The sequence below is a fragment of the Panthera pardus genome, unplaced genomic scaffold (genome assembly GCF_024362965.1).
Source record: "Panthera pardus isolate Hobbes unplaced genomic scaffold, ASM2436296v1 HiC_scaffold_25, whole genome shotgun sequence".
Classification (NCBI taxonomy): domain Eukaryota; kingdom Metazoa; phylum Chordata; class Mammalia; order Carnivora; family Felidae; genus Panthera; species Panthera pardus.
Window position 1 is genome coordinate 27,848,545 of NW_026526821.1, and position 24,399 is coordinate 27,872,943.

Consider the following 24,399-nt stretch of genomic DNA (forward strand, 5'->3'; position numbering starts at 1 on the left):
TCCCTGAAGTCTAACCAGCTGGCACTAGGGTGGCCGAGGAGGAGGAAGCAAGCTCTGGGGATGGCCGGGGAAGAAACCATCCTTCGTCCTGGCAAGTCCACAGGACCAAGAGAGAAGTGCCTTGAGCATCTTTGAAATCGCAGCCTTCCCTTCTCTGGCCACCCTTCCCCTTGACAGAGAGCCTGGGGGCTCAGGCAGGAAGCAAGGTTCAAGTGCCAGTTTAGCGGCTATGCTTAGAAATGCTCTCTCCCTCTCTGAGCCTCAATTTCATCTGTACAATGGCAGAGTTGACCTGGCGAAACCCATGGTATAAATTCTAGAGCCAGACTGACTCTTCGCTCTCCCATCCGGTGACTGTTTGAACTTAGCTGAGTTACTCGACCTTTTGGTGCCTCAATTGACCCACCTATAAAATGGGGGGTATAGTAACGGTATTTATTTCCAGGGTTGCGTCAAGATAGAGTTATGTGTCTCTGTTGCTTGGAACAGGATCTGCCGCATGATACGGGCTACATTTAACTCTGATTGTTACTGCTGTTCAAGTCTTTAGAGAAGGTTGTGCTGGAAAGACTTGCCGGAGACAACTAAGTCCGTTTGTTTGTAAACTTTTGGTCTTTGTTTGGAACAGAGAAGCTCTGCATTGCTGAAGAGAAATTTTACTCAGAGCCCCAGCTGTTCGAAAGGGATGGGAGGGGGGCGCCTGCCCCACCTGCTCCCCCGTCTCTGTGTCTGCAGCTCCCAAGGGGGCGACTGGAGCATAATTTGAAAACCCTTGCTCAGTTTGTCTCCTTGAGCTCACAGTCAGGGAAACTGAGACTAAGAGAGAGGCAGAGACTAGCCTGGGCCCCACAGGGAATAAGTCTCCCAGCCTAGCTTAGAACCCAGATTTTCTGGTTTTCTCAGTGCAAGGCAAGGGGCAGGGGCTAGGAGAAAAGCAAGGACCAGAAGCTGCTTAGGGGACTGGGTGCATTGTGGCATCGAGTCATTAGCATGCAAATGACATGCAAATCGATGCAAAACAGCATGTTTTATGCTAATTTGCAGAGTCGAGAGCTTCGACATTTTTGGTAACAGGGCAGCAGTCCTGGTCCCTGGGCATTGCCGAACACGCGTCCCTTTTTTCTTTCTTTCTTTCATTATTATGATCAGGGGCCCCGATATCTTGGTTTGGTTGTAACCCTGCCTCTTTCCGGCCAGCCTGGCTCCTGTCACCCTCGAGGGCTCTCTCCCTAATCCCCTGATCCTGCCTGGGCCCGGGCACAGGCCTGGGCAGTGGGTCAGAGAACCAGGACTCAGGAGTCGCCAGTCAGTGCCAGGAGGTGAATCCATCCTGGAAGCCACTTCTCCAGGAGTCTGAAGGGGCTGCTGCTCCCCTGTGCCAACTGGTCTGTGGACATTTGGGACACAGCCTCCAGGACCCCCAAACTGTCCTTAAACCCTGGTTTGGTGCTTCCCCTGAGCCATCATGGCCGCCGTGGCTCTTGTGCCACTGTCCATTTAGGGCTGGCCTGCCTCACAGTGGGGTGGACTGTCCAGGGTCTGCTCCTTTATTTATCAGATCACCCAGTGCCGGGGACACAGGTTTGGGATGTGTTTGGGAGTTTGAGGACTGAATCAATACATGGAGGTCTGGAAGTAGAGCGGACAGTAAGCTTGGAGTCTCTGAACCCAGACAGCTTGAATTCAAATCGTGACACCACACTTTTTGAGAAAATAGTCGTACTGATGGGTAACATTAATTGAGCACCTACCGTGTTCTAGGTGCTTTGCTTTGTGTTACCGGGCGTGCTGTCCCTGATCTAGTATCCTGTAAGGTGGGATACTATCGCTCCCTTATCTAAGGTCACATGCCCAGGGAAATGACTAAAAGGGCATTTCTATTTGCCGAGGATGAGTTCCTCCCCAGGCAGTGGCTCAAAGCCATCAGGGTGCCAGGCCTCTACCTACACTATCCGCTAACCTTTTGACACTGTTAAACTTGACCCAAGCCCTGTGCTCCTGGAAAACAGTGACGGCTAAGAAATCCCCCCAACCTTTGTTTTCTGAAATTCCACTACTCTTCTCTGTTCAGAGAAATGGTTCACCACAAGCAACCACCTTCCTCACGTGACTTAGACAAGACCCTTGTCCATCTTTCTCTCCTAAGACTCAGATGACTTCCTTGTTTGCCTGTGACCTTTCTCCTTTTGCCTGCACCTGCTGTTCAAGCCAACCCCCCCACTTTCCCATTCTTTGTCTCATGGTTCACTAGCTGAGATTAGAACTGTTTGTCCCATCTGAAAGTGGAAACAAACATTTAATCGTTCAGCTGACCAAGGAGCCTCCCCCCCCCCCCCCCCCATTGCAAGACAATCCCAGCTCTAAATTCCCCGCCTGTGACCTGTGTGCTCTTCCCTGTAAATCTAAGGAGAACCCACCCTGCCTAGACATCCTGCTCTTGGGATCCTGGGTGCCCTCCCTACTTGCAATAGCTTGAATGAAATCACCCCTCCACATTATCGGGTGTATTTGGGCTTTGACACTCTCCACCGCATCATTTTCCACCTACAGCTTCGGCCCGGTAAGGGTCCTGCGTGTGACCTTGGGGCACTTCCTTAGCATGTCTGTGCCCCCGGGCTCCTCCTCTGCAAAACGGGATGCTCAGCTCACTAGCCCTACCTCCTCAGGTTGCGAGACCAGAGATCACACCAGGAAGCGCTTGGCGCGGTGCCCGGCCCAGAGCGAGCGCTCCAGAAATGTCAACCATTGTGCGCGCAGGAGAGCGGCCTGGACGGGGCCCGCGGGGGACACACGGCAGGCGGAAGTGGGGGTCTGGGGGGTCGAAAGCTCATCTGGAGATCTATGCTTCCCTCCCACGCTGGGGTGTGTGTGTGTGTGGGGGGGTGCCCGGTTCCTTGCCCCCGCGCGCCCCCCCCATCGCAAGCTGGGGCGGCGGGGGGTGGGGGGGCACACTCCTCCCTGCTCCCCTCCTCGCCGCCCGTCTTTGATTGTGGCGAGCAGCGAGTCGCGGAGCAAATTAACTTTTTGCACACTTCATTATGCGTCGCCCCGCGTCCCCAGGGGCCGCGGCCCCGCCCCCGCCCCGCGCCGACTACTTGATTGGGCAATTAATCTTCGCGCCCCCCGCCCCCCGCCCCCCGCGCGGCCCCGGGCCTTTGTGCGCCTGCACGCGGGCCGCGGGCGCCCGCCCGGCCGCCCGGTCTGCTCGCGCTGATAAGGCGCCCCGCGCCGCAGGCCCCCGCCTTTGTCAGGGCGCCGGGAGGCCCGGCCGCCGCGCTGCCGTCTCGCACCCCGTCAGCGCGCCCCCGCCCCTTCGGCTCGGTCCATCTGTTTGAGCTGCACAATCCTCCAGCGGCCGGGGGCTGGGGGGAGGGGTCCCGCTCCTGGGCAGGGAGCCAGCACCCCCACTCCACCCGGCCGCCCCATGTGTGAGGAGTGACGCCCCCGAGCCCCCAGACACACACACACACACACACACACACACACACACACACACACACGCTCGCGGGGCCGCCCAATTAAGCAGTGAGGTAGTAATGAAGAAGGGGGGTCGCGAAGGAATGGGGAGGGGCTTCCCGGCAGTGCCCAAAAGAGGGGACCCGGCCACCCATCCTGTTCCCCAGGTGTGTGTTCCCCAGGTCTGGCTCTTGGCTCGGGGGTCTGCAGGCTCCAATGGCTAGAGTGGTGGTGGAGGCGGATGGAGGGTGGGAGGGAGAGTCCCCGGGAATTTGTGTGATGCATCGTGCCTCTTTGTGCATTTTCCTGGGGCTTTGCCAACCGTTGACCCAGCCTCAAAAAGGCAGCCTGATTCCGGTAATGTTGAGAACCCGGGTCCCAAATGGAGGGTAAATCCGAGGCTATTGTGGAGGCCAATGGCAGGGGGTGCAGAATGGGGTTCAGAAAATGCTCCCTGCCCACTATGTGAGGTTGTGTGTCAGAAAAGGACTCTGTGCCCAGCGGTACAGAGGTGATGGACCAGGTTGGTGCAGCGCTGGGCGCACAGCAAGTGCTCACAGGTGTTGGCTCTTGGTATTTCCTGTGGTTTTTCCTGGATGGGCACAGGGCCACAGTTGAAAACTGATGGCTAAGAGACGGTGCCGGAAAGAGGCCCTTGAGTTTCATCACTCTCCTGCGCGGTGGGGTAGAGCCGCGCCTGGGCATGAGGTCAAAATGTGTGGCCTCTGCAGAGCTTGGGGTTGGGGCTGGGCAGAGTGGAGAGGTGGGTGTCTGAGGTCCTTGGGACGCGCCTGCAGCCGCGTGCCGGTCTGTGGGTAGACGATTCACCCACCGTCTTCGCTAGTTCTCATGGAGGGTGTGACCCAGTGTCCAAAGAATCCCTGCACATGGGGCCGGAGAAGCACCTTGGTCCAGGCACACCACCGGCAGCACTGACGGAGCCCTTGCTGTGCACAGAGCCCGCAGTCGCACCACCAGATGAGGCCAGCGTGAGCAAAGCAGAAGCTGTTGGCTCTGCCCTCACGGAGTCCCAGTCCGGTTTGGGAGGTGGATGAGAAATAAGAGAAACACATAAGACTTGAGGTTCAGCGGGCAATTAGAGCTGTAGATAAAAACAAAGCAAGGCAGCTGATCATGTGTGGACCCCACCTGCTGGACCCCTCCCTCCCGCCCCCACCAGAACACCCCATTCCTGGAGCAGTGAAGGCTGCAATCCTGGGCTTAGAGATCTACCCCCTATGCACCCTATCTCCCACGCCCTAGGACCCAGCTTCCTTGGCTGGTCTGGGGCTGTGGGGCAGAGTTCCCTGGGATGACGGGCAGGGCTCAGTAGGCTGCCGCCTGTCCCCCCATTCCCGTGAAGCTGGTGGTGGTGGTTTCCTCTGATAATGACAGCCTCCAGTCTTGCGTGACTGAAAGGCCTCACGGGCCTACCGTCCAGAAGGGGCCCCGTGAGCGGGAGCTGAATAAAAATGGAGAAATAAGAAATACAGCCTCCCTCACCACCCCACCCCCCCTCACTCCCCTCATTGCTACAGCCCCTGAGGCCGAGGGTGGATAGCTTCTCGGTCCCTTTGCTGAGCTGAGTTAGTTAGCTGGGTATATACACCTCTGTATGGATACTAAGGTTAGGGGATACTCAGAACCAACAGAGGAATTACAAAAATTCTGTTTGACTCTGAACAGCCCCCCTCCAAACCAGGCTCCACCCCCCCCCCCCCAGGTTTAGATCCCTCCTCAGCCCTGGTCCCTGATTCTGATGTTCTGGCTCTAAACATCCCCACATTCTAACGTTGTAGGCCTTTGAGTTTCTAGACTATTAACATTCTATGCATCTTGCTCGAACATTCTGGATTTCTGCCCCTATGCTCTAGAATTCTGGGCCTCCAAGATTAATTTTGTTGGGTTCTAACCATTGAAATCACAAATAAAGTCTACATGCAAAGTCACATAATACTAGTCATAATAATAGCAATTAACACTTTTTCAATCGTGTTTTTATTCAACAGTTTGGTTTTTTTTTTGAGAATCTTCTAAGTGTCAGACACTGTTCTAGGCATTATACAAATAAATAAATTAAAATAAATAAATAAATAAATGAATAAATAAATAAATATTTATTTATTTATTCATTTATAGAAGGTGATGTGTGCAGGAGAGAGGGATAGGAGTGAGGGGTTGCAGTTAAAAGTAATGATCAAGGTAGACATACGAAAAAGGTGACATCTGATTTTCTATTTGTTCTTTTTTTTTTTTTTTTAATGTTTATTTATTTCTTGAGAGAGAGAGAGAGACAGAGTGTGAGCAGGGAAGGGGCAGAAAGAGAGGGAGACACAGAATCCGAAGCAGGCTCCAGGCTCTGAGCTGTCAGCACAGAGTCCGACGCGGGGCTCGAACTCACAAGCCTGGAGATTATGACCTGAGCTGAAGTCAGATGCTTAACTCACTGAGCCACCCAGGCGCCCCTCTATTTGTTCTTTCAATTATTGAGATTTGAAATCTCAGTCTATAATTGTGGATTTCTTTCTCCTTGCAAGTCTATCAGTTTTTGCTGTATGTGTTTTGAATTTCTGCCATCAGGGGCATAAACGTTTAAAATTGTGATATGCTTTTGGTTAATCGATCGCTTACTCATTATAAGATGACTTTATAAAAAATCACCTTATATCTATCCCTGGTCAGAATCTTTGCTCTGAAATAACTTCTTAACTTTTGTTTGATATTAAATTAGCCACCCAATGTTCTTACTTTCTTTTTTTTTTTCAAGTATATATTCTGATCCTTTCAGGAGTTGGATCACTGAAAGGTCACAATGATTTAGTATTGGCTTTCTCTAGACTAGGTATTCAAAGTGAGCTTTTCTTTTTCAGAGAGAGAGAGAGAGTGTGTGTGTGTGTGTGTGTGTGTGTGTGTGTGTGTTGTGTTTTGTTTTGTTTTTGCCATCCTTTCTCCTTTCCCTTTCTGTTATGAGCTGAATTGTGTCCTCCCAGAATTTGTATGTTGAAGGCCTGGCCTCAGAATGTGACTATATTTTGTTGATAGGGCCTTTATTGTGGTAAATAAGTTAAAGTGAGGCCTTTAGGATGGCCCCTAATCCAATCTGACTGGTGTCCTTACAAGAAGAGGGACTTTGGATGCACGAATAGACACAAGGGCTGGGTGCACATGAGGAAGGACCACGTTAGGACACAGTGAGAAGGTGGCCATCTGCAAGCCAAGAAGAGAGACCCCAGAAGAAACAAACCTGTTGATATTATGGTCTTTGATTTCCAGCCTCCATACCTGTGCCAAAATAAGTTTCTGTTGTTTAAGCCATCTAGTGTTCTTTTGATTAGTGTTAGCATGGTATATAGTTTTCCATCCTTATACTGTTAACTTGTGTCTTTATATTTAAAGTGCTTTTTGTTTTGTTTCCTTTTGTTTTTTGTAGGTGGCACATATTTGGGTCTTTTTAAAAAACCCAATCTGACAATCTCTGCTTTTTTTTTTTTTTTTTTTTAATTTTTTTTTTTAACGTTTTATTTATTTTTGAGACAGAGAGAGACAGAGCATGAACGGGGAAGGGTCAGAGAGAGGGAGACACAGAATCTGAAACAGGCTCCAGGCTCTGAGCTGTCAGCACAGAGCCCGACGCGGGGCTTGAACTCACGGACCGTGAGATCATGACCTGAGCCGAAGTCGGCCGCTTAACCGACTGAGCCACCCAGGCGCCCCCAATCTCTGCTTTTTAATTGGAGGTGTTTAGACCATTTACATTGAATGTGATTATTGATATGGTTAGATTTGAGTCTATTTGCTCGTTATTTGTCCTATCTGCCCGTTTTCCTTTTTCTTATTTTTCTGCCTTATTTTCGATCAATTGATCACTTTTTATTATTCCATCTTACCTCCTTTGCTGGTTTATTAGCTATAATTCTGCAATTTTATTATTTCAGTGGTTACATTAGGATTTATAATATATATCTCTAACTGACCACAATCTATTGTCAAATGATATTATACCATTTCATGTATAGTATAAGAATCTTATACTTAGTACAAGTAGTACACTTCCCTTTCTTTCTTCCTTCCAGATTTTGATTTTATTGTCCTACATTTTACTTATGTAAATGTTACAATGGCACTTGTTGTTCAACCAGTAAATTATCTTCTAAATACTTTAAAATAATAAAGAAAAATCTTATATATTTACTCATGTAATTAACATTTGTGGTGCTCTTTATTCATTTGTGTAGATCCACATTTCCGTGTGGTATCATTTTCCTTCTGTCTAAAGGATTTCATTTATCATTTCTTGTAGTGCAGATCTGTTGGTGAAGAATTCTTTCAACTATGTGTGTCTGAAAAAACATTTTTATCTCACCTTCATTTTTGAAGGATATTTTAACTGGGTATAGAATTTTGTGTTGACACATTTTTTTTCTTTCTTTGAGTTAAAAGATTTGCTCCACTACTTTCTCCCTTAGCTCATGTCCAACAAGAAATCTGCCATCATCCTTACCTTTGTTTCTCTGTATTTTAAAAACAATATATTTATTTTGAGAGAGAGAGAGAGAGAGAGAGAGGCAGAGAGGGAAGGAGAGAGAGAATCCCGAGCAATCTCTGTGCTGTCAATGTAGAGCCTGAAGTGGGGCTCCATCCCACAAATCGTGAAATCATGACCTGAGCCAAAATCAGGTTTTGAGCAATTTGATCATGATGGATAATTTTCTTTCAGTTTCTTGTGCTTGAGATTTATTAAACCTCTTATATCTGTAGGTTTATACCTTACATCAGATTTGGAACATCTCAGCCATTCTTTTTCAAATATTTCCTTTCGGGACTCAGTTACACATTAAGCTGCTTGAAGTTGTTCCACAGCTCCTGATGCTTATTATTATTATTATTATTATTATTATTCCTCTATGTGTTCCATTTTGGATAGTTTCTATCTGCTATGTCTTCAAATTCACTAACCATTTCTTTTGCTGTGTTTGGTCAGCCATTAATCCCAGCATATTTTTCATTTCAGACAGTTTTCATTTCTAGAAATTCAATTTGGATCTTTAACTGTCTTTCATGTGTCTCTTTAACTTTTAAACATACAGAATACAGTTTCAATAACTGTTTTAATGTTCATAGTCCACTACTTCTGTGTCAGTTCTGGGTCAACTTCAATTGATTCATTATTGTCCTCATTATGGGCCATGTTTTTTGTTTCTTTGCATGCCTGGTAACTTTTGTTTGGATGCCAAATGCTACGAATTTTACCTTTGTTGTCTGCTATATATTTTTATATTTCTATATCTTCTTGAGTTTTGCTCTGAGACTCAGATTACCTAGAAATAGTTTGATGCTTTCAAATCTTGACTTTATGATTTGCTGAGTGGGTCCAGAGCTGTGCTTTGTTGAGGGCTAATTCATCACCAATACTGAGAAAAGACCTTCCTGAGTACTATAAACAGTGCCCCATGGGTTATTAATTTTTTTTTTTCTATTTGGCTCTATTTTTGGTCCTGTGTGACTCCTGGACAGTGTTCTCTAGTCTTCTCCCATGTTTTTTTCCCAACCCAGAATAGTTTTATCAGACAAAAGCATCAACCAATGTTCAGCCTAATACTCCAGGGAGACTTTCTGCAGCTCTCTGGAATTTTCTCTGTGTTCAGCTCTCTCCTTTCTGATACTCTGTCCTGCAAACTCAGCTTTCCTTGGTCTTCCTGGATTTGCAGCTGAATTTCCTTAACTCAGGGAATCTTCTGGGTTTCACCCGGGTTCCCTTTCCCTGCGCTAGGATCTGGAAACTCTCCCCAAGCAGTAAACTGGGGACTTCATAGGGCTTTACTTTGTTTGCTTTCCGTCCGTTACAGATCACTATCCTTTATTGCCTGGTGCCCAGTGTCTTGAAAACTGTCATTTCATATATTTTGCCTCGTTTTGTTGGCTTGTTTCAAATGGGAGAGTAAATCCAGTCCCTGACGTTCCATCTTGGTGGGAGCAGATGTCAAAGGGGACATTTGAACACAAACCGGAGGGGATGGGATGAACCATGACAAAATGGGGGCTGGGGGAGAAGAGTATTCTAGGCAGTGGGAACAGCAGGTACAACAGCTCTGTGCATGTGTGCCTGAGAGTGTTGGAGGAACAGAAGGAGGCCAGTATACATGGAGCAGGGATGCTGGGGGGAGGGGGGCAAGAGGCGGATGAGATACCAGCTTGTGTAGGACATTACAGGCCATGGTAAGAGCCTTGGCTTTTATACCAAATGAAATGGGAGCTATGGGAAGGTTTGGGCCAGAGGAGGAACATCTTTTGACTTACATTTTACAGGATCTCTGAGTTGACTGAAGTAACTGAATTAATTGAGAGATGCAAGAATGAAAGCTTGAGACAGCTGGGAGCCGGTGCACTACAGCAGGCAACAGATGATGGTGACTCGGATACACCATTAAGGGGGTTATTAATTAGGAGGGGGCTTGAGGGAGACTTCCGGGGCGCTCTCATGCTTCTCTGTCTTGATCTACGTGGAGGTTACATCATGTGCTCACTGTGTGAAGATAAATGTTAGATGTGAGGGAAAGGAAAGGGTCCAGGATAATGCCATGGGAGGGTTTGAGAATCTTTTTTTCCACGAGTGTAGTTTGTGTGATGGATTCTGGAGCTACGGGTGGCCCACCTGTGCATCCAGGAGGTCAGAGTCCCTGAGAGTGAAACTAACAATGAAGAAATCAAAGTCAAAATGGAGGGAGAGACGGGGTCCTCACAATAACATGTCAGCACCTGGATCCAGCCATGCCTGAAGCCATACCTGAAGCCATGCCTGAAGTACTCTGGCCTTCTCAGTTATATAAATCAATTTTTTTTTCTTTCTCTCATTTGCTAAAGAGTTCAGATGGATATGACTTCCTTGCATGCTTTCCTCTGTGTGCACCATCCCAGGGACCCTCCATAGAAGCTATTTCCTGTCTCTTTTCAACACCTGCCCTGTACTTTCTTTCCTCTGGACATTTGCTCCTGGGGGCCCCTTTCTAGAATGCCACTCTTTCCTTGCCTCCTGCTTTCCAAAACAGTCCTCCTGTTCAAATCCATCCTAATGTCAACAGCTGAAAGCCAGAGCTGGCAGGGTCCTTAGGTACCAACCCTCCACTATTGTATGGATGGGAATATCGAGGTCACTCTGTGAGACATGGGCAGATTTGTGGCCTAATGACCCCAGGGGCCTTTTACAATCCTCTGTTCAGCCTTTTCTGTCCTTACCCTCGCTCAGGGCTGAACAGAACTCTTTTTTTTATTTATTTAAAAAAAATTTTTTTTAACGTTTTTCATTTATTTTTGAGACAGAGAGAGACAGAGCACGAACAGGGCAGGGGCAGAGAGAGAGGGAGACACAGAATCGGAAGCAGGCTCCAGGCTCTGAGCCATCAGCCCAGAGCCCGACGCGGGGCTCGAACTCACGGACCGCGAGATCGTGACCTGAGCTGAAGTCGGACGCTTAACCGACTGAGCCACCCAGGTGCCCCTGAACAGAACTCTTCATGACAGTTTACATTCTCTCTCGCACTGCTGGACTTTGTACGTGCATTTCCTCAGCTTGGGATGCCTTCTTCCTCCCTATCCTCCTGGATAACTTCCCACTTGAACCTGGAGACTCTACTCAAAGGTCGGACTTCTGGAAATCTTCCCTTATTCCCAGGGTAGGTCAGTGTCCCGCCAAGTGCTCCCATGGCCACCCCTGGTGCCCTCATGAACCTGTTCATCCCTCTGTATTGTGGGTGTCTCTTGTCTGCCTTACCTTTCGGGCAAGGAAACTGCGGTGGTTATTCCTACAAAGAAGGTTCCCAGTCAGCATTTGTAATAAACAAACATGGACTGAGAAAGGACGCTGCTAGGGTGGGGGACCAGTCTTGGGCTGGAGGCAGGAGTCCAGCCACCCCCACTAACTAGCTCTGTGGCCTTAGGCAAGTCATGCCCACTCCTGGAGTCCCTCAGGTTTTTTGTTTTTTTGTTTTTGTTTGTTTTTTGTTTCTTTAGCTGTAAAAAGGACAGGACATCGTAGTGTTTAAAACCTCAAGCAGCCTGAATTTGAATCCTGGCTGTATGACCTCAGGCAGCTTACTTAAGCTCCCTGGCCTCAGTTTCCTCATTTGCAAAATCAGAATAATAAATGTACCTGCCTTGTAAGGTGTTTGTGAGCGTTAAATGAGTGAATATTTATCAAGCTTTTAGAACTATATTGGCACATCACAGGAGAATCCCCAAATGATAACCATTAAACAACAGAAACCCTTGCCTTCCTGAGAGGAGAGGAGAGGAGAGTCACAGACCAGAAGGTGCTGTATGAATGGACCCTGATTGCTCTCAGTAAGTCAGCTGCCTGAGAAAGCCCCATTCTGACCCTACTTAGGTGTGGGTCCTCTCTGGGCCTCAATTTTCCCGTCTGTAAAATGGAGGGGTGAGTTTAGGACCGTTAGGGGTAAGATGCTTAGCCTCTCTGAGGCCCGTGGCCACGTCTCTGGATAAGTGCATTTCTGTCACGGGGTCCTGGTGAGGATTCCATAGGACAATGTCTGCAGAGCACATGGCAGGCAGCCAGGTCTGACGTGGTGAGGGCTCAGCAAGGATGCCTGTCCTCACTGCCACTGTTATTCGGGCCCTTGCATTCCAGCATGCCCTGAGGCAGAGCCGGACAGGGGATACGCTGGGTACCCATAAAGGAAGGTGCTGGCACATCACTGTCCTGTCAGTTTAGAAAAGCGAAGGCAGCTCTGTGAAGTGCCCACCTGCCTCCGAACCTTACCCGATGGGCGGTGACATCAGCGAGGACAGGATCATGCCCACTAGGGAAAGAACAGGGTATTACCGTGCCACAGGAATGGGCTGTGGCTGCTTTTGTGAGCCCACGAAGGCCTTGGGACCGACAATATCCCTGCCACATGTGACCACCTCAGAGTGGTCACCTACCACCTGCGGGGGCCTGGGAGTGGGAGGGCTGAGGTGAAGAGTGAAGACAAGGTCCGTATCCTGGCTGCTCCCCCTTCTTGCTGTGTGACCTCGGGCAAGGCAAGTCCCTGCACCTCTCTGTCTCCCATCTCCTCACTTTGCCACATGGCGAGGGTGTAAGCACCTTAGATGGGAGAGTGTGGCTCCAGATCAAGAGGGGTGACGGTTGGCTTAGGCTGGGGCAGGGAGGCCAGTAGCACCAACCATTCCCAGGCCCTTCCCCAGAGTAAGTGAGAGGCAGTTGGGAGCCCAGGGGCCTCCCTCCAGGTCCTGAGGTGGAGCACAGACTGGCTGGCGGAGGCCCAGGGCTCATCTTGGGATGGAGACAGATTGGCAGACAAAGGCGAGGCAGGCAGGCAGGGCTGGGGTGCCCCTGGGGAGGGAAGGGAGAGGGAGGGGTGGAGAGCACGAGGGAAGAAGCAGGGCTGTCTGCAGCGTCACAAACCCAGGGCCTGTGAAGTCTCCAGCTGGGGACTGGGACAGGACCCTTCCCCTGAGTGGGGTGCAGAGGGGGGGCCCATTGGCTCACTCCTCTGGATTTTGGGGATCATCCAGGCAGGAACCCGGGGAGCGAGGCTGTGATAAAGCATTCTCGCCTTCCCACAACACACACCTCTGCCCTGGCCACCCTGCTACCGTGATGTCTTAACCACAGCCCTCCTCGAAGACAGCAGTCCTCGAAGTTCGTGGACGTGCGTGTTGTCCAAGTTCCAGGAGAGGCTGCTGCTGCCGCCTCCGGGATACGCTTTGAGAACCACCACTGCATTGAGTGCCCAGTCAGTTTGGGTGCCCCTAGGTGCAGGCACCGGGACGGAGCTAGCATAGTAGGAGGCTGGCTGGGTCACGGTGCTTGCGGAAGAGGGAGAGGGAGAGCTTCAGCCACTGTGCAGGGCTGGCGACGTGAACCCAGCGGAGAGTTCCAGAGAAGAGTTCTCGCCTTATAGGAGCCCGACGTTGGACAGCCGCGGCCAGACCCGGGTTCCCGAGCCGGCTCGGACACCGGCTGGGATTGCCTGGGAAAAACATGGCCTCAGCTTAAAAGCCGAGGGGGACCCTGAAGGTGCCGCAGCTGGAGGCTGTCAGCTCACTGCTGACCTTGCCCCCGAGGGACACGTCCTTCTTGAGGAGAGACTGAGCGCCCCTTCGTGGCTACCACAGGCATCTGCGCTGTGCCAGGCTCTGGGCGGAGCATTTTCCTGGATGAATACAGTTTCAGACCCAACCTGCTAACTCACGTGGAGCTGTCCCCACTTAATAGATGGGAAAAGTGAGGCACTGAAAGGTTAAGTGACCTACGTGCCCTGTAGTAGAGCCAGGATTTGAACCCTTCTCACGCCAGAGGGTTCCTCCCTTGCAACTACCCTGGAAGCTGAAGAACGTTGGCCTCTTTTACCGCTGGGGAGTCTCAGGTATGGAGGGGTCAGTGACTTCCCTGGTCCCGCAAATAAAGGAAGCTGGAGCTCTGGGATTTGAACCGTGCTCTGACCCATCTCGTCTAATTTCAAGGGACCATCTGCTGAATGTTTCCAAGGGGACGTAATAGCAGAATCTGGGGCTGGAAGGAGCCTCCTTAACAATCTGCCGGTGGGAGCACTGAAGCCTAGCCATGTGTCAGTGCTTTTCTGAGCCCTAAAAGGGGCCCCTGTTGTGTGCGGGGTCTATCCACCCATCATCCATGCATTCAGAACACCGTGATGGGCACCTGTGGGTCAGCCCTCCAACCCACGGCACTTTTGGTGCCGTGGGGAGGCAGACATGGTACAGGGGGGTCTGTGGAGACATCGGGGCTGCACTGGGGATTGGGCAAGGTGACGGACACATTTAGAGGTGCATTCCGGGAGGCTTCCTGGAGGAGGTGGCCTGAGAGGAGAAGAAGTGAGAAGGGCATTCAAGGCAGAGGAAAGAGCAGAAGCAAGGCTTGCGGGTGGGAGAATTCATATGACTTTGAGGGAATTGATCAGAAATCAGCAAGTCTTGGGGCGCCTGGGTGGCTCAGTCGGTTAAGTATCTGACTTTGGCTCAGGTCATGATCTGGCGGTCTGTGAGTTCGAGCCCCGCGTCGGGCTCTGTGCTGACAGCTCAGAGCCTGGAGCCTGTTTCCGATTCTGTGTCTCCCTCTCTCTCTGACCTTCCCCCGTTCATGCTCTGTCTCTGTCTCAAAAATAAATAAACAGTAAAAAAAAAAAAAAAAGAAAAAAAGAAATCAGCAAGTCTGGCATGCTGAGATAATAGGGGAAGGTGTGACCAGGAATGAGGTAGAAAGTGGAAGACTGGCCTGGCCAGTATGGTCAAGCACTGGACTTGAAACATGACCCCAGCTCTGTGTGGGGTAGGGCCACTCTCAGAGGGAGAGCTGTGAATTCCAGAGTTCTGAATTCCCCAGAGTTTCCTCTCGCTTCTCTGACTCCTCTGTGGGTTCTAGCCCCCCTAGGATGGCCCCCATGATCTCTTCTGACTTTGAAGGCCTTGTTGACTACTAATCAAGTTGACCTGTGTAACCAGCAGGGTTTTGTGGAAAGTGGCAGAGTGTGACTTCCAAGGCTAGGTCACGAAATCTCTCGTGGCCTCTATCTTGGTCTTGGGTCTGGTCCCTCCAGGGGGAGCCAGCTGCCATGCCATGAAATTACTCAAGCATCCCATGGGAAGACCTTCATGGAAAGGAACAGAAGCCCCGCCTCCAGCTGTCACCAACATGCAGCTCTTAGGAATGAGCCACTTTGGAAGCAGATTCTGCAAGAAGCCCCAGTCAAACCTTCGGATGAGTGCAGCCCCAGGACCAGCCAGCCACACTCGTCCCAAATTCCTGACCCAGAGAAATCACGAGGCCTGTTACTATTGTTATGAGTCACTTAGTTTTGGGGTGATTTGTTCTGCAACATCAGATAAAGAGGGCTTCTCTACATCCTTTGTTGGTTCCTTCTGTTGCTCTGCCTTGTGTAAATTGTTCACCCATTCATTCACACATACTTACTGAACACCTACTATGTGCCAGGCAATGGAGATTACAACAGGTTACAACACATTGGGCCCCCCGCCCTCAGAGCCCCAAGATTCAGGCCTTCTGTTCTATGATTTTCTAGATTCATTAGGTCAGTGTTCAACTGTTTGAGCCGAATGTCTCTGAGTGACCTTTTGGGATACCTAACTTGTTTTGAGAGTCTGATAAAAACCAAAGCCTCTCCTCCAAAAAGTTCAGATACAAAGAATTAAATTCGGGTGCAATTTCAGAGGAATCCCAGGCCATCTCAAACTGGACCTTAGGTCTCCCAACTCTGAAGTCCCCGGCTGGCCCCCATGGCATGTAGCCCCAGTGAGGAGTCAACAGTGCCTCAGCCTCTGAGTTTCCAGTGGCTTCTGCAGATAACGCAGGCCATGCAGAGAGCTCGGTGGAGGTTGAATGCTGGGCCTGGGCTCTCTTCCCCTCTCCTCTGTGCTCTCCGAAGGCGGCCCCTGCAGGAGGCTGGCAGGCCTTGGGCTGCCCTGCCTGGGAGGCATGGTTAAAAGGAAGAACGTGGTGGGGGGGGGCACCTGGGTGGCTCAGTCAGTTAAGCGTCGGATTCTTGGTTTAGGCTCAGCTCACGATCTCACGGTTCATGGGTTCGAGCCCTGCGTCGGGCTCCGTGCTGATGGCACAGAGCGTGCTTGGGATTTCTCTCTCCCGTTCTCTCTGCCCCGCCCCAGCTGTCTCTCTCTCTCTCTCAAAACAAACAAACAAACATAAAAAAAAGAAAAAAAGAGGAAGAGTGTGAGAGCCCTTTGGTTGGGTGCAGGCCCATGTGGGGCCGGCCTGCTGCTGAAACTGAGGGCTCAGCCTTATCATGGAGGACAGAAGCTAGAGGGTACAGAGTCTGAGAACACAGCCTCAGGGCCAGACGGTGGGTTAGAGCCCTGCACCGAGAGGTTCTCAGTCCCGTTCTGACCTGGGCTGCTTCAACTTTGAACTGGAGACAGTCCCCCTGCAGGGTGGCTGTGGGGCAGAAAGAAGCCTTCTGAGGCCAGGCTAACAGCGGGGCGCCGTGCCAGGAGGCCCTCCAGTTCTGCGCCTCCCGCCTGCCCCCCCCACCCCCACCCCCACCCCCAGTGGCTCTGGGCCGTGGCTGGCTCAGCAGCCCCTCTCAGGGAGGCCACTGTTTCCAGAGGACCAACTGGGTCTGGTGTGGTGGTCAGGGCTGTCCCCAGCCCGGTGTGTGACTCAGGAAGTAGCTCATGCAGGTGGGAGTTGGGTGCGGGGGAGAGGGGAAGGGAGGGGATGGAGGGACGGAAGGTGGTCTTGTCCAGCCCTCCCCCCCACCCCTCCACCCCCGCCGTGCTTACTTCTCTTTCTTCCTTAATTCTCTCCACTCCATCTTTTCTATGATCTTTTCTTTCCTTCCTTTTCTCTTTTCTTCCTTCCTCTCCCTTTTCTCCTTGTCTCCACTTTTTTTTGGTCTAGTCTTTCTCCTCCCCCCCTCCTTTCCCACCTCTTCATCTTCATGATGATTAAGAGCTTGGATTCCTGCTGCCCTGGGCTCGAATCTCAGCTCTGCCACCTACTGGCTGTGTGACCTTGGGCAAGTCACATAATCTCTCTGTGCTTTGGTTTCCTGAGCTGTAAAATGGGATACTAATGGTATCTGTCTTGAAGGTTCCTCTGAGGAGTAACTTAGACCGGGGTCCAGCCCCTTGGGTGCTAGGTGGGTGTTAGCTGCTCACCCTTAATGTTCTTCCCTCCCTCCTTTTCTTCTCCTGTCCGCGCTGTCTCCCTCCCTCCCTCTCTCCAGACCCTGTGCCCTGCGCTTACCCCTTCTCCACCAGGCATCCTGGGCTCCTGCCCCTGCCCTCCCTGCTGCCCTGTCCTCTCACTGCCGGGAGGGGAGGGGGGCCCAGGCGCGGGGCCAGGCTGCCCCAGGAGCAGTTGCCAAGCCAGGTGGTTGGAGCTCTTCCCCGGGCCCCGCCCACCACGAGTGCGAGGAGCTGCCTTTGTGCCACCGAGTGACAGCCTCTCTTGGAGCATTTGGCAAAACCATGCATCTGGCCTGGGTACAGCTGAAACACTCAGCCCGGGAGGCAGCGGCCTCAGGAGGCGGGGCGCTCGGGGGTGCCCTTGTCCTCCGCTTGCACGGCCCTGCATGAAGGGTGTTCCCAGCCCCACAGGGACCCCCGGTGCCCGGCGTGGTGCCCATCACGCGGCAGGAGCTCAGTCAGTGGGTGTGCATGGATAGCCATACCAGCGGCCGGAGTCCTTGCGTTGTTCCAGTCCCTGCTGTAAGTGCAAATTCCTTGCATCCTCACAGCCGCCAGACACGGCAGGGACCGGTATCCTTCCCCATTTTAGAGATGGGCAAACCGAGTCGCAGAAAAGTGGAGGGAATTGCTACAGGTTGGACGAGCAAGTGAAAGGGCAGCTGCAGGAGGAAGGCGTTTTGCGGAGGAGGAAACAAGATGAGACCGGCCCACAGACGTGAACCCGGGAATCCACCAGTACCTCTCGGCCGTCAGGCCCACGGGGCTGGGGCTCAGACGCGGGGTGGGGGACCCTCCCTCCTCCCGCGGGGCTAGGCTAGGAAAAGCAGCAGGAACCGCCGTGCCCAGGGCGGTTCAGCGAATGTCTCAGTCTTCACGGTTGTTTGAGAGCTTCGTCCTTATTTGCCCGGTGAGAAGGCCGAGGCCCAGAGAAGGCAAAGGCGGCGCCCGAAGTCACACAGCCAATACGCGAGACTCCGAAGTCCCTCTTTTCTGTCTTCCAAGGCGGAGGCCTGGGGTGGGGGGCGAAGAAAAGGCCACGCCCCCTACCACGCCTCCCTTCGGTTATTGCTGTCAAGGCCAGACCCCGGCGCCGTTCTGCCCAGCATTTGCGGAAAGGCCTCTTCGCTTCCTTCTGGAAGCCAGGCCCTGCCAGGGATCACTGCGCTCGTCTCTCTTCCTTCCCTTGGCTTCTCTTCCCTCCCGCCTACCTGCCTTTTAATTAAGATCTGAAATACAGTAAAGTACCCGGAGCACGCGCCTCTAACGTGTGCAATTCAGTGAATTTTTATGCAAGTACACACCTGTGTAACAACCATCCAGATGCAGATAAAGAACATTCGCAGCCACCAGCACACTCCCTCCTGCCCATCCCCCCGGGTAACCACTGTTCTGATTTCTGTAAGTTGAGGTAGAGTTGACACACGATGTCACATTAGTTGCAGCTGTATCCTTCGTGTCCGTTAGACAGACGGGTATAGACCAGAGAGGAGAGGTTGGCCTGCTCACGTCTCAGAGCCCGGCACCTGTGCATGTGGCTTTGAGCAGAGAGAGGTCGCAACGGGCACTCGCCGTGCCCCGCCCCGCCCCCCGCCTGCTGTGCTTTATTTGATCAGAGGAAATGCCAAGTCCTAGCTCCCTGGGCTAGGCGCCTGATATTGCTTATCCAGAGGGTCTCACAGGGATCCTGGGATTTTTGCAACCCAGAAAACGTGAGGAGGGTTGACTCCCTGCAGGAGCTCGGGGAGATGCTCGCTGTCTGTCCTGGATTGAGTAATGTGCTCCCCCCAATTCATATCTGCTGGGAACCTCAGAATGTGACTTTATTTAAAAAATTTTTTTTAAATGTTTTATTTATTTTTGAGACAGAGAGAGACAGAGCACGAGCAGGGCAGGGGCAGAGAGAGAGGGAGACACAGAATCTGAAACAGCCTCCAGGCTCTGAGCCATCAGCCCAGAGCCCCACGCGGGGCTCGAACTCACAGACCGCGAGATCATGACCTGAGATGAAGTTGGAGGCTCAACCAACTGAGCCACCCAGGCGCCCCAGAATGTGACCTTATTTAGAAATAGGGTCTTCGCAGATACAATTAAGGTGAAGTCATACTGGATGCGGGTGGATCCAAATCCAACTCGTCTCCCTGTAAGAAGAGGAAAATCTGGACACAGGCACAGACATACAGGGAAGAATGCCATGTGGTGACAGGGGCAGAGATTGAAGTGTTGGGCCTACAGGCTGAGGAGTACCAAGGATTGTGGGCACCCCCCACAGGGCCCCGCTGACGCCTTGATGTCGGACTTCCGGCTTCTGGAACTTGGAGATAATACATTTCTGCTGTTTTAAGCCAGTTTGTGGCACTTTGTTATAGCCGCCGCAGAAAACAAATACAGTGTCCGAGCCTGAGGTCTGGGGCCTACCGCCTTTGACCCTCAATCTGAGTGGGGTCCATCTCAGGAAAGAGAAAAAAAAAAAAAAAACCCGAACACACAAAGAAGCTGCCAAGGATGTCCCAACAAGAGCCGAGAGCTCAGGGCACAAAGGCTGGCCTTATTGGGGGTAGGAGACAGAAAAATACCTCTCAGATGACCCTGACATGACACAAGCACATTCCAGAGTGTGACACAACCACAAAATGAACAGTTTGCAGCTGCCACGATGGCTGAACCTTCTGCCAGGCAGATCTGCTTTCTCCTGGCGACAGCTTCTCCTGGTTTTATTGTTCCCATTTTACAGATGCGGAGATGGAGGCTCTGAGATATTAAGCGACTAAAGCAGCAGGAGTGACAGCCCAGGCTTTGGGACCTTGTGACCGTGGGTGCACGACTCCCCCTCCCTGAGCATGCTGTAGCTGAACCACAAGTGACGAGATGCACTCCTGATGGAGCTACGTTTTCTAAATTTTTTTTTTAACGTTTATTTATTTTTGAGACAGAGAGAGACAGAGCATGAACAGGGGAGGGTCAGAGAGAGAGGGAGACACAGAATCTGAAGCAGGCTCCAGGCTCTGAGCTGTAAGCACAGAGCCCGACGCGGGGCTCAAACCCACTAACCATGAGATCATGACCTGAGCCGAAGTCGGACGCTTAACCGACTGAGCCACCCAGGCGCCCCTGGAGCTACATTTTCAAGCATTGTCACAAGCATCTTCACCCAATCCTGGCAGACAGCCGTTACCAGTTGAGAACCCCGAGGCTCAACGAGGAAACTGCCGCAAACTGGAAGGCGGTAAGCAAATCTCATCCTTGCAGCGTTTTTGAGCAATCTGAGTTGAATACGCGATAACAGCGAGCACGGACGTGATACACAGTTGGTGCTTAATAAAGGCTTGCTTGAAGTCTCACAATGGGTCAGTGGCGCAAGGAGAATTCACACCTAGATCTGCCTCACCCCAGAGCCCCTTCCAGCCCCTCCTTCCGCGTGAAGCCATCGGTGTCTGTCACGGAGTGAGCCTTCAAGAAGGTTAACTGAGTCAAAGTATTACTTTAGAAAGTTGCAAATGTGGGTCTTATGCAAATATAGCGAGCCTGTGTCAAGGGTTTATTTAAGTCATTCATGAGGGAACTGGCCTGATGGTCAAGCTGGTTCAAGGGAGGGCAAGATGGCAAAGTCAGGTACAAACCTGGTTAACGTCTTACGGGACAACAACACCGTGAGCGTTAGCATTGTTTTACGTGGGGACAAAAATCATTTGCAGCTGTGCGTCTTTTTTTTTTTTAATTTATTTTTGCAACAGAGAGAGACAGCATGAGCAGGGGAGGGGCAGAGAGAGAGAGAGGGAGACACAGAATCCGAAGCAGGCTCCAGGCTCTGAGCTGTCAGCACAGAGCCCGATGCGGGGCTCGAACCCACAGACCGTGAGATCATGACCCGAGCTGAAGTGGACGCTTAACCGACTGAGCCCCCCAGGCGCCCCGCAGCTGTGCATCTTTCACCGGTTAAAGTGTAACTTCACGGAGCAGGAAGTCTGATCAATAATAAACAGCAAAGTCAAACAAAGGTACGTCTCCGGGGAATCAGGTGACTGGTTCTCTGGGTGGATCAGACAGCGTCTCAGAATGACATTGAAAGGGCACATGCACTTCCTTTGGTCTCACTTCTAGGTTTTGGATATTTTCCTTTGCGGTGGTTACCTCTACTACTGCGACTAGTACTAGTGTTATGAGTTCCCTTCTCTCTGCCGAAAGACAGCTCACCGACCTCACAGGTTGTTCAGGAGGAACACACAGACCCCAGCGCCCCCTTCGCCCAGGGACGGAGGGCGGGGCCTTGGCCCCCAAGGGATAGTCAGGGACACACTCAGGCCAGACAGCAGATATCCCCCCAGGCTGAAGCGGGGCCGGGGGACCGCCTTGTTGCGTTAACCGTGCCAGGGAAAGATCTGTAGCACGCGCCTTGCCGAGGGGAATAAAGCAGCCCGGAGGTGATAGGTAGTGGTGATACCGCGTAGGTTCCTACATGTGCGTATATGCGCTTGTGGCGTAGATACATTTATAAGTGTGCATGTAGAGAAAGCCCTCCGGAGAAATACCGCCCCCCCCCAGCTCGGTCACGGTGTGGGGGTGGGAGGATGAATGAGGAACAATGAACCCACTGCATTAAGTTCCTTCCCCGCAACTTGTTTTCCTGTGCGACTGTTTTCCTGTATGTCTTTAAAATGTATTCAGATACCAGTATACTGTGTCTGAGAGATTTCTGGGAGCTTGTCCCGGGGCTTGGAAATGGGGGGTGGGCTTTCCCACCGGTTGGTTCCCCTCCCACTCTCTGGCTTCTCATCATCCTTACTATTCCGGACCGAGAACCCCCTCCCGGCCGCGCTGTCCCTGGGGGACACAGCCCAGGCTTGCAGGCGGGGTCCGGAGGCCGGCTCCCCCGCCCCGGGGTCCCGCGGGAGCGAGCGGGAGGAAGGGGTGCGGGCTTCGCAGGACGCTCTCGCCGGCCTCCAGGGCTGGGCCGGGTCCGCAGCTGACGGTGCGGGTGGGGGTGGGGAGCAGATGGACGGGGCGCCCGACGGCTCGGGGTCCCCCGGTCCCGTCCAGGTGGCTCCGACCGACTCCCGGCCAGCTGCGGGGGCCGGGGAGGGGCGGGCAGCCCGGATGGGGAGGGGACCCCGTTTTCCATGACAATGCCAAGGCGGCGCGTACAAAGGCGCCGCAATCAGCGTTTTATTGGTTCGAGTTAATTATCTGAGGCGGGAAGGGGGCGGGCGGGGCCCGGCGATTCCCTCGTGGGGTTGGGGTGGGGCGGCGAGACCCGAATGGGGGGGGGGGGGCGGGGAAGCGGCTTTTCCCAGTCTCTGCAGCCGCCGCCGGGGGGCTCCGTGGCAAAGCGCCGTCGCCCCCTGGTGGGTACCTCATTCATTCGTTCCCTCCCTCATTCATTCGTTCACTCTCTCGCCCATTCGCTGTGTTGCCCTGCGGAGCATTGTATGAATGAGCATAAGTGCTGAGAACAGGGCCCAGCAAGTGGGGCGCATTTTATTAAATGCTCCGTCCTGGGCTGGGCCCCTCCTGGCTGCCATTTTCACCAGCGAAAGGCTCTCAGCCTAGGGCTGCAGGCAGACTTATAAACAGACAATTATAATGCAGTCTGGCAAATGCGGGAGTAAGGGCTGCATCGCGGGATGGGCCCCCCCACCTCCCGGAGGAGGACCTTCGGGACGGGAGGGAATCCCGGAGGGCTTCCTGGAGGAAGCCCCGTTTCCGGTAAGACGTGATTGACAAGTGGAAAATAGCCAGGTGAGGGGCTGGACGGGCACAGGAGGTGAGGACCTTGCCAGAAAAGTGTTTAGCAGGTGCAAAGCGGTTGCAGTAAGAGCAGGTAGGGTGCACTCTGGAAAGAGCAGCTTGCTGGGGGAGGATCCTGGAGCTCACCTTGCAAATGGGGAGGCGGGCATTGAGGTGGATAAATGGGCTGGGGTCAGATGAAAGCGTGGGCTATGGGTGGGGGTGGGGTGGGGTGGGAACACCTGTCAGATCATTTCCTGCTTATCATTCTCTCCTTTAGGTTTGGGGAGAGTTTGGCTGCCCCACCCGCATCTGAGTCGCTCCCATATGGATTCAGACCTTATTATCCCCCCTTGACCACTGTCCCCTTGTCTCCCTGACTCCCTTCGACTTGCTCTTCACTCTGCCTGCGCTCTAACCCCCAAAATGACCTTTCCAAAAGCAAAACTCACTACTTTTCAAAGTCACTAATGCACAGGATTTATAACCCGGTGGCTGTGACAGAAAACCCTTCATAGTAGCCGTTGAAAAACAGTAGAGACATTTCTCTTTCATATAAATAAAGTCTGAAGGTAGCAGTCTAGGGCTGGCAGGGTGATGGTGCTCCTTAGTGTGGGGAACTAGACTCCTATCTTATTATTCCACCATCCTCAGTATGTGGCTGCCACTTCACGGCCCAAGATGGCTGCTCAAACAGTAGCCATCACATCTGCATCCCAGATGGAGAGCCTTCCAGTCATCAGAAAGGAGAAAGGGGTCAAGAAGGGAGGGAAGTCCCTATAAAGACCCTTTCTGGAAGTCACAGGTGATACTTTTATTTGTATTCTATTGGTCAGAACTTGGTTGCATGGCCACACTAAGCTCTACAAGAGAGGCTGAGAAATACGGTGTAGGTCCAGGCATCATGTGTCCGGGTAAAAGTTGGAGTTCTCTCTCACCGGAAGACACAGAGTGTGGATATTGCAGCACAACCATCCGTCTCTGTCACACTCAAGACTTCCACACCTAGGAGTGTGCCCTACGGGTGTGCTCACCCACGTGCCGTGTCTACAGGGCTAATATTCACGGCAGCCTTGTTGACGGCCGCAAACAACTGGAAACAACTTCAACAGGGGACTTGGCAAGCAAATTTTGGGACGTCCATGCAACGGAGCACTCTGCGGCCATGAACACAAATGCACAAGCTCTACGCCCTGATAGGGAATGGTATTTCAGACATCCCACTTTGGAAAATAGGCTGGCAGTTTCTCATACGCCTGCTCATGACCCAGCCACTTCACCTCTAGGTTCTTGCCCCCCGCCCCCCGCCCAAAATAAAAATACACGGCCCCGGAAGGACCTATACGCACATGTTCGTAAGAGTTGTTTGTAATAGACAACAACTGGAGACAGCTCAGTGTCCGTCAACTAGGGAATGGATAAGCAAACTGATGAGCCCATGTCTTGGGATACTACTCTGTCGTGAAAATGGGTGAAAGATTGACTGGAAGAATCTCAAAGCATGCGGGGCAAACACAAGCT

At 52.1% G+C, this 24,399-nt stretch overlaps 1 protein-coding gene across 2 annotated transcripts in view; it reads left to right on the top strand.

Annotated features, from left to right (window-relative positions):
* FAM110A (family with sequence similarity 110 member A) overlaps positions 1–24,399 on the top strand; it is a 134,421-nt gene that overhangs the window by 51,497 nt on the left and 58,525 nt on the right. The gene's annotated exons all lie outside the window — the stretch shown is intronic.